The sequence below is a fragment of the Rhopalosiphum padi genome, chromosome 1, assembly GCF_020882245.1.
Source record: "Rhopalosiphum padi isolate XX-2018 chromosome 1, ASM2088224v1, whole genome shotgun sequence".
Classification (NCBI taxonomy): Eukaryota; Metazoa; Arthropoda; class Insecta; order Hemiptera; family Aphididae; genus Rhopalosiphum; species Rhopalosiphum padi.
The window spans coordinates 4,315,477-4,324,096 of NC_083597.1; positions in this window are offsets into that span (position 1 = coordinate 4,315,477).

Genomic DNA, 8,620 nt, shown 5'->3' on the forward strand with positions numbered 1-8,620 from the left:
TTAATGTTGACGAATGACGATTAATATAACATTATACGAGTTAATTAGTAAAAGTAACAAAATATAATAATTGTTATGAAAACGAGTTCTTCGGCTTATTATTGTGTAAGGTTAAATAATTTATATCTGTAAGGACATCGTAAAAGGTTAATAGGAAATTTGTATATGTTGAATAGAAGGCAGAAAATTAAAGAAAACGAGTACCTACAAAAATGTATGCATTTATTATGAGTTTTTAATCGTAATATTTTTATTGGTAAATAATTTAAAAAATACTAACTTAACTAAACGCATGTTAGTATTTTATATAATATAAATATTTTTAAAATCAAAATAGTTTAACTTTAAAATTCAATTTCTAGTCTTTTACTCTTTCACGCGTATTAGAAATATTTCAATTTACACTATTATTAACCGTTCAAAATCGTTTCATACGGTTGTTTGGTAAATGTTAATTAAATCGATTATTTTTTTGCTGAACACCACAAAATCCCTTTAACTATACGTCTTTCTAATCTATGCAATGATAGGTATTATAATCTTATTATAATAAGTACAATGTACATAATATAATTTTAAATTAGTTCCTTATTATTATAATATAGGTACCACTGCAACATCATTCATTTATTAATATTACTATGACGTATTTATGGAATTAAAAATGATTTAAAAGAAAATCAATTAAAAATGATTTAAGAGAAAATCAATTAAAAAGGATTTGAAAGAAAATCAATTAAAAAACAGAAAAAGTAAAAACCAAATAATAATAATAATATAATGTTACATCGTTACTATTATTATTAATGTTTATTAAACCAGTGCCAAGACGTTCGGAGGACGTGCTACCCGTCACGGATTGTAATCGACAACATTTTTTTCACTAAAAAGAACTCTGGGTAAATCGGACACGATTTAATACTAAAAAAATGTGTACATTTCTTCGCTCCATATATTATTGATTTATGATGTTTGTATACATTATTGTTAATAATATTAATGTTAATCAATGTGCTATAGTACTCATGTATAAGATATACAGGTATTTTTTTTAAATAAAAGCAATTTTCATTCAATATTTCAATAAATATTGTAATTATTTTTGAAACATATCATAAGCCTACTCATACACAGAATTATTAACTTGACAAATATGTCATAAACATTTACAGGTTTATATGTATCATGATATAATATAAGAATATAAATTAATAAAATACATTATTATATCAATACAACATACAACTAGGGACGCTATAGGGTACCTATAAATACTTTAAACTTACAAATAAATTGTTAATACTCTTTACTTCGTTGGTAATTTAGGTAGATTGATTGCTTGTATAGTAGTTTACACTATCGCAAATGAATGTTGTGTAGTACTGTGTAATTGCTGATGAATTTACATATTAATTTCTTTTTCACACTTGACCGCATAAATAAAGTGTATTTTAAATAACCATTAAACATGACATGCGTATGGGTTTTTTTATTAAACAATATTTGAATATTATGTATACGCGATTATCTGGCAATATAATATAGTTTTACTCTACCGGGAAAAAAATTGATTTTTTTAGATATGTTTGTTTTTGTACATCTAAGGCTATAATATGATTTTATGAATAATAAATAATTATTTTCAAACGTCCCAATGCCGAAAATATTAATTGATTCATAAATCGTAATTATTTTATACTATTGTATTTGTAGTATGTACCTATACGGTTTAGATATATGTCGGTACTCGGTATGTGCCTATACGTAGTACTTACACATATATAATGCACATTATGAGTTATGACTAACACGTGCGTTTCATCATGTAGTTTCACGTGTAAAACAAACTTGAAACCGGTAATATTATGTATATTATGTATATTATGTAGGTCTCGGCTGCGTCTCATTTGCATTATTATCTTTTTTTTCCACGTATAAAAATTACTTAATTAATAAATAGCCATAGGTTGGTAAATTAAATATAATGTATACTAGTTTCATGAAATCAATAAGATTATACTTCGGGTGACCATCATATTATTATAATATTATATATTATGTACACTAATGTCACTAATAACATAGATTTCCGATGCAAACATCCAAACTTGTAATATTCTACTCACATTTTTGGTAACATCTATTAGTGCATACTATTTGCGAGAGCTGGAATATCATATGCAAACACGATGTAACTAGGCACAACCATCCCACTGTATGGCAAGAAATGAGTATTGATATAGCAAAAAATAATATAATTGGGAAAAAATCTAAATAAAAAAAAAAATGGATGGAAAATAAACAGCTTTTAAAATAAGTAGAGATGTTTTTATGTAACAATAATAGTAGGTAAATATATAACTAATAATAACAAATAACAATGACTGAAATATTTGTTTTGAATAATAAATCGTACCTAAACTTGGGTAAAATATATTATTAATAAAATATATTTATAAAATAATTTTATTCTTTGACTTTTGTTAGTTTTTTTTCGCACCTTTTGCTATTTAACGCCATTTGTATAGTAGTTTTGTGTATTGCAATTATTTTGTATTGGCATACTGATTACAGGTATATTAATTTTTAACTTTCGATTTTGTCATTCAAAATTTAAAAATGTATAGGTTTATATAATAATATATTAATTTTATTTATTATTCATACAAAGCACAGCATACAACGATATTTTAATTATTAATTAATTTATAAGTAAAAAACTTGCTCTGCTATATTACTAGGTTTCGAATGTATATCGTTATTGAGCATGTCACTTTAATGGATGTATTAAATTATAATTCAATGATAAATCATTTTACTATTATAATATACCTCTCAGAAAAACGACTATGAGCGGTGAGAAGGTCTGCAGTAAGCCTACATTTTTAAATATATTTTGTAATTTAAATTTTTTCCATTAATATTTAGTAGTATTGTAGATTGTCGTTGTACTAATTTATTGCTGTATTTCTGCCTACTTTCAAATCGACCAAATAACCAAAGACCGTAGCAGATTGGGACAATCATAGGCGAGTCGATCGCTGTGTTATACATTTAGGCCAATAAATCAATAGTCGATTTTTGATTATTTACCTAAAATTATGGTCATGAAAAAATATATAGAATATATTATAATTAATATAGTTGTTATACTTAATTATTACCAGTTGTATTAACTATACGGTCTACTGTCCGATTAAGCTGCTGCTGCAATGTATATTTAAGATAAAGATTTATAATTTTTATAATAATACGATAATTGATTGTCTATTATTATTTAGACTTCGATTGTATGTAGTAGTATTATAGTACCAACAAAAATTACGTGCATAAGGTGAGTATAAAATCTAGTTTGTCAATGTCTATGTCGCATCCAAATAGTGAAATCACTCATTTCATGAACTGGATATCCAGATAGTGAAATTCATCCAGATCGTGAATTTTGACGAAAATACATTATATGGACATCCATTTCATGAAATGGACAATACTTATATTGTGAACTTTGTGTAATTATTATAAAACAAGATATCATATTATTATAACTATATTTTTCTGTATTGTTCTATGAACAAAAATATGACAATAATAGTCATAATAAATTATATCATATTACATTATATTTTTTATAATTTATAAACAACAGTGTTACCTATGAAGTATTATGAAATACATATTCATGAAATTAATTATATTTATATTACTTAACTTACCTATATTATATTATAGTATAGTATATTTTTTTATTAACAAAATAATTAATTGATACATATTTATATTTTATTATTTATTGTTACATATCATATTGTTTTTAAAACAGGCACACCTACTTGATTGGCAAGGAGTTTTTGCCTTACACGAACAAGACAAAAATCATTGCCCTCCTGAAATTTTTTTAATCATTTCTCGCACCGATAATTCAACATTTTTATCAACTTGGTTAGGAGTTAGAAATTGAGTCGTTGATCTTTTCAAACGCTCACTACTGAACCATCCTTTTATTAAGCCATATCTTGTTCCCAGTTTATGTAATCTTTTTTTTTTTGTTCTGTGATCACACAAATTATGTTTGGAGGATCTGTAGGTCCCCTATCAACTTTTGGTACTCCGAATATAACACATTGATTAATATTAAAATCTTCAGTTATTCTGCCGTTTCCCTGTTAAAAATAAATTTAAATTAAGATATGAAGTAAAAGTACAATTCTTTCTTCAATTGTATTCTATTATTTACCTTGATTATTTTTTCTGCAGCTTTAATTTTATATCATTCTCATAATATAATAGATATAGATCACGGATAAAACATTTCATTATCTTTATTGATATTGAAAAGTATGGTATGTAAGCTATTTATTGCTATATAACATAAAAATCTTGTTTTATAATAATTACACAAAGTTCACAATATAAGTATTGTCCATTTCATGAAATGGATGTCCATATAATGTATTTTCGTCAAAATTCACGATCTGGATGAATTTCACTATTTGGATATCCAGTTCATGAAATGAGTGATTTCATTATGTGGATGCGACATCTATACTATAAGTATGACATAAGTCGCATAAGCTCATAACATTCATAACTAATACTGTTATATTGAGTATATAAGAATATTACACGAATTTTATCATATCAATATAAAATCATCATTCATCACTAAGTTTAATTTCCGTGTAAATAATTGATAAGTTAAAGTATCTTTAGCTTAGCTACTTATTCTTTGTTTTAATATATTGTAATGTCTATAAATAGTATATAGGTATAACAATAAATTATAACTTTAATTTATTTAGTTTTCTACAAAAATGTGACAAAAAAAAACAAAACGACAGAGCCGAAAACAAAAAAAGTAAGAGAAAAGAATAATAAAACGTAGACGAGAAGACAACAAAACCATGCAAAAATATTCTGACTTCATGTTATAACATAAAACTTCATAGTAATCATATTAATTTAGACATTTAAAGTTATAGACTATTGTTTTATATATAGAAATGCAAGTTATTTTTTTACAATAATTAATTTTGGGCTTTTATAATATAAATACATTATCTCTTTCGTCGAAACAAACAATATTAATATGTATAGGTACAAATTAGATACAAGTAAGATGTATTATACTTATTTACACAAAAAATTAAATGAATAAAGTAACCGGAGTAATGTCGACATTCAAAGACCAACTGTTTCAATGGTGTTAGAAAATTTAACTGGGTTTCTTGATGGTAATATAATTAACTCTTTAATAAATTATGCAAAATCAAAAAAATATATTGAATAACTTGGATATAGATAACAAGATAACATTACTGAAGATATGAAAACAAATAATACTCAACTTACTAAAGCGTTTAAACATTTTTAATAAATAATATAAGTTTAATAATTAACTTATAATAATACATTTATGTTAGTATTGAGCACGTATGACATGGAATTTTTACAGTACTGAGTACTACAATTTACTTTTTTTATATTTTTTTTTAAATTATGAAGTGAAGGCCAAATTTTTTAATTCTTTATACATATTATAATTAAGCGTGTTAGTATTAATATTAATTAAAATGTTTTGTTGTAATAATTGTTTATTATGTTATAAATAGAGGTAGTAATAAAAATTAGGAAAAAGTTTTGATTAAAAAAATATGTCGTTACAAAATATTATGCTGTGAGTTAACCAAACAGTACATTCCGGGTCGAAATAATATTGTGTAGCCAATCTGCCGTTGGTGGTACCTATTAGACGGCTCTATACATTGCTTTTAATTAGTTTAAATATTATTATTATTATAAAATATATTAAAATGTTGTATTATTTATAATAATAACGCAATAAAGAAAAGTTTCAAGTCCTTACGAATAATGTTTTTTGAATTACAATGCAATAATTAAAATTGTTATTTTATTCGTTTAAATATCAATAATTTTCAAAAATACAAATGTCTAGGTACAAAGTACTATGCAATATATTCATATATATTACCTAGTATAAACAAAAAAAAATCAAAAATATCAAATGTTTATAAAACTTTCATTAATGTTTTACTGTATATATAAAAAGGTATAACAGAATGTTTCAAGTTTTCGTGATCAATATTTTTTAAATAATATTACAAAATAATAAAAACTATTTGAAGATAAATTGCTATTTTTATTTATTTATTTAACGAATATCCAGTTATCAACATTTGAACTAATCTCCAAAAAAATAATTTTGCTTTACGCCCAACTTTTTTTAGAGTTCACTAAAAAAAAGTATGAGGATCTATTGTGTTAAATTGTCAAGCTTTTAGTGTAAAATTTAAAAATTATATTAATGTTTAACTTAGTAATTAAACCAGAACGTTTATGAATTACACCTAAAGAACAAAATCAATTTTTCAAAAACTTGAATAGTGTTATTATTTCCTTTTTTCTGATTATTCAGAAAACTGTAAAGTAATACATTTTTACCATTAATAACCCAAAATAAAAAAAAATATATTACTGTAAATTCAATGTATTTATTGCTCCAGCTCAGAATCTAAAATAATCAAGTGCCTATAGGTATTTATAGAAATTATTTTTTATATATATAATTATACTTATATATTTATAGGTAAGTATTTAGTTGTATATTTAAATTGTCAGTTGTCTCACAAATCACAATATGTTTAAATATGATTAGATACAGCACTACCTACCAGTATACAAGTAAAAAATCTTTTTTTTGAGAAAACATTTTCTAATGATTCAACTAATAAACGATTATAAAACAGTATGAAATCGTATTAAATATTTATATTGACATATTTTATTTATAATGTATTTATTTTTATTTTACATTCATTTTGTAAAGATATTTGAAAAATTACAAAACTTAAAAAAATATTGACCATTGTGTACAAAACCGATTTACTAATTATCATCTTACTACGATACTCATATTGCTATTCATACGCGGAATACTTATAATTATAAGTACAATATTATAAAATTATATTTACATGGCCTATTTTGATACAGGCTTGCTATGTACCTATAAATAAAAAAAAAATGAAGTTAAATATATCGGTATATAATTATAATAATATTATATTAAATAGGAATAAATAATTTAAAATAAATTAAACAAATCTAATATTTATTTTTTATGTGATATCTATCTCAAATCTATATTAATACAAGACAATATTTATTTGTGTGTGTATATTTGGTCAAAACCACCCAATTGACTGTATATTAAAGAAATATATAGTTTAAATTTAACGGAGATATTTTATTATTCTATCTGCACAGCAGGACATAGGAAACGTCGTATGGGTAAGGTATAGATGCTGGAATATTTAAGTCTATATGACAAATACAATAAATAAAAAATAAAAAATTGTATATATATATAATATTAACAACAGTTAACAGCCGCGTTCCGTAACGTCAAGCCCGCAGTATGGAATATATACGTTTCTGTTGATATGTATAAAATATATACTAAAATTGTCTGATTCATGAGTTACGTATATCCAAAACTGTGTGTAGTTAGCACAAGGTAGTTAGAGACAGTGACTAATGAGGCATTTTCACCGTACGTTCGCACCACTATGTGTATAGGTGTGCAATAAGAAAGGATTTTTAAAAATTCGCATTGTAAAGAAGGATTCTCTCAAGGATTGGTCATTTCGTGAAAAATGAATGTTTATTTTTGTTTATATTATAGGGTTGCCACTTATTACAGAAGATAAATAAATTATTATTATTGTATTTAATTAAATAGATCTGTTATTTTATATTTCATAGACACCCAAATAGTGATGTTAAAATTATGTATAGTTTTGATTTAACACAGTTTAATACAGAAAATAAATACTATCGTAAAAATATTAATTACAAATAAACACAATATAATCAATATCCACAATAATGACACCATATTGTTTGTAGAAAAAATGTTCGTTGAAAATAAATATTTTAGGTGCTGTATTTTTATTGAATACAATAATTATATTTGTTTTATAATTGAATTCGTTTGAAATATATTACGTAGGAAATGAATATGTTCGAAAACGTTATTATTGAAAATATTTCGTAATATATATTATCATAGATTACAAATACTTTTCCAATAAATTGTGTTTTAAATAAAATACGATTTAAAAATAATGATATATTCAATGTTCGATAATTTTTTTATAAATTATACGTAAGTCGGTACCCTTTGATGAATTTTTTTTTGTTGTTTTTGTTGATACACAATTGCATTCATATAAATTTTAATAATACCGTATTTTTATTTTACCGTATAACTAAAAGTTTTTACGTAGGTATACTAAAATATATTATTATTCTACAAATGAATGACATAATTTTACAAATAAAATTAACACTTCAAAGTGCATTATTATTTATTTTATAGGTACCTAATTGATAAAATATCTATCTCGGCTATTTATCATCATATTATATTCTCATACGGATGATGTGTAATGAATTAATGTATATTATTAGTTATTATAATATATCTGTATATAAAACTATTTTTATTGAGTGTAAATTATAACGTACATTATTTTATTGATAGGTATTTGATAATAATTATGTGTATTTTAATCATAGTTAATTCAATTTTTCTAGAGAA